The 2,700-nt window shown below is 52.1% G+C and overlaps 1 long non-coding RNA gene across 1 annotated transcript; it reads left to right on the forward strand.

Moving 5' to 3' along the window:
- The first annotated feature begins 421 nt into the window (after positions 1-421).
- On the forward strand, positions 422-1,860 carry LOC133070595 (uncharacterized). Its single transcript, XR_009696180.1, has 3 exons — positions 422-543; positions 1,114-1,369; positions 1,652-1,860. It is a non-coding gene; the product is annotated as an uncharacterized LOC133070595 (long non-coding RNA).
- Positions 1,861-2,700: the final 840 nt, after the last annotated feature.

Below are 2,700 nucleotides of genomic sequence, written 5' to 3' on the forward strand. Positions count from 1 at the left end.
CTCAGGTCACTCCCTGAGAGTTGGACCCAATTACTTTTGCACATGAGTTAGAACTGTATGAAAGAGAGTCTGAATTTCTCGCTCCCTTCTCTAAGCAGGATCGATGGCAGAGGCTGCAGGCGAGCTGCTGTGGTTCTCTCATGGGGTAGGAACTGAGAAGCTAAGGAAAACCTGTGCTGGCTCCAGTGTTTACCTGGGATTCTAGAACCAGCCAGGGACAAACCCAGCACAATGAGCAGCACATTAGGTTCCTTCTAGCCACGTTGTTTGAGGATGTGCACAGAGCCTGGCAAGGCTGCAGACGTGGGGGATGAGGAAGGGAAGTGGCTTGTCTACGCTCTCGTGGTGACTCAGTAACAAGATAATTTAAGAGAATCCAGGAGCTTTGACTAACCGGCTACTCAGTCATGACCCTGCCCTGCTGAAGGAAGTAGAAAGGACGGGAACTGGTCAGTCAACAGCATTCAGGTGCCAAGTCGTGAACACACTGCGGGGAGGAGACCGGTGACAGAAAGTGACTGGAGGACACAGGAATCCCTAAAAGTATGTGGGTGGAGAAGAGAGCGCCCACATGCCCACACATGTGAAGTCTCTTCAGAAGACTTACAGAGGGGAGGGTGCAGAATAATACTGTCTGATGCTGCAGGCCACACGGAGCTGGGGACCCGTGGCTGATGGTGATGATGGGTTATGAGTACCCACGAGGATGAGGGGAGGGAGAAGGGGTGATGGCAGGACAAGCCGGGTGACTTGGGGAGTCACTGGGTCGCCTCCAGCCCTAGCCCCGGGTGACTTAGCGAGAAAGTGCTGAGCTAGGTTCTGGAAGGGGAAGTCTGTCCAGGAGAAAGGCGGGACTCGGCCTGGCTGGGGCCCAGCGTGAATGAGGGGTGTGTGGGGACAGCGGGCAGACAGGCAGGCCTGGGGCAAAGAGGTTGGGGTAGGGGTTACCAACAGACATGGTAGAAAAGAAACAAAGAATGTCTGGCCAGCATCCTCATTATTTTTTGGTTTTATGGGAAACATGGTGAAACTCTTTCTTAAAAGTGGCCATTATAGAGGGTGGGAGTAGGAGAGAAACCACAGTGATTTCTTTCTTTCTTTCTTTTTTTTCAGGATCGAAAAAATGTTCTCCGCAAACTAAACAAAGTTAGATTGAGAAATGCAGCATGGTACCATGGGGGCCTGGTTCGGCCCTGACCCGCTGCCCGCAGGCGCCGGCCTCAGACGCTCAGAGCAGCCTGGGGAGAGAGGGGACACTTTGACTTTTCAAGATCTAAGAGTTATGGTTCCCTTTTGGCAAAATGCTTTTTGTCCTGTGATAACACTTGAGTCCTTTGTGGTAGCACCGATTGTGGCCTTGGCAGCCCAGGTGAGTGGGTGCCCCTCCCCCAGGCCTTAGCTGCCGTGGGATGGACTCCTCCTGAGACCCAGGGATGGCACTGATGCCCTTGTATTCACTGGCCTCGGGGTGGGGGGCTGCTATGTGACCTGAAAGGTGACTTCCCTGGGACGACAGGGCTTCTTGGGTGACACTAGTGGTAAAGAACCCGCCTGCAATGCAAGAGACATAAGAGACACGGGTTCAATCCCTGGGTTGGGAAGATCCCTTGGAGGAGGGCATGGCAACCCACTCCAGTATTCTTGCCTGCAGAATCCCATGGACAGAGGAGCCTGACAGGCTGCAGTCCATGGGGTCGCAAAGAGTTGGACACAAGTGAAGTGACTTAGGAGGCATGCACTGGGATGACAGACCTGTAACATCATTAAAGAAACATAGGGATCCCAGAATGACAAGACTGAACTCTGCCTTCAAAACAGAACAGGAGGAAAAATGGCTGCTGGGGACCTAGATGGCCTTGCTGAGATGAATTCTTGGGTGATTTGATTCAATGAAGCCATTTATTTCAAAACTGCCTCTTTGTTTTTTTTTTTTTTTAAACAAAAAGGTAGGAGTCATTCAACCTTTTTCGGCAGATTGAAGTGATTTTTAAGTGAATACAGAAAGCAGCCCCGCCCACACCCTCCTCTGTCAGGAATGAAGCATCTATGATGGAAAATAAACCTTCAGCCTGGGGAAAAATTTTACTGCAACAGCTCCATTGCACGTTGTGGGGTCATATTTTTATTGATGTGAAATTCTTGCTCTCTACCGTCCGATTTTTGTTAACTACTGAATCTAAATCTTGTCGGGTCTTGTGCTTGCAAACCCCTGTAATTAGCATGATATCCTAGATTGTTTTTAAATTGAAGTGGCCTGGTTTCTGTGTCTTACCCATGCAGTTAGAGGCCCCCGGGGGTGAGATTTGATCTGGGGCTCTCTCCGGACCCCTCTCCTCCCCGCCCTGGCTGGAGACTGAGCATCAAAACCTCCCGTGGAAACCTGGGTCCAGAGTTCAGGAACTGGGAGGCTGGCACAGGCAAGGGGGTGCCGGGCGATGTCAAGCACCCTCTCTGGGACTTGCAAGTTGCCACAGGGTGGGTGGCATATCCCCCACACCCTCCCTCTGCTGGCTGTGCATGGTGGGGATGGGGCCCATCTGCAGTGGGGGGGCTTCGTTATCTCACACAAGGGTCAGGGACTGTCTACAGGGCTTGAACCCTTCAAGTGTGGGAAGGAGACGCCCAGATTTGGATCCTGGCTTGGCCAGTCCTGGCGCAGATATCCAGCCTTTCTGCTGGGTAAAGGCTGAATCCTGGCAC

The sequence above is a fragment of the Dama dama genome, chromosome 15, assembly GCF_033118175.1.
Source record: "Dama dama isolate Ldn47 chromosome 15, ASM3311817v1, whole genome shotgun sequence".
Taxonomy (NCBI): Eukaryota; Metazoa; Chordata; class Mammalia; order Artiodactyla; family Cervidae; genus Dama; species Dama dama.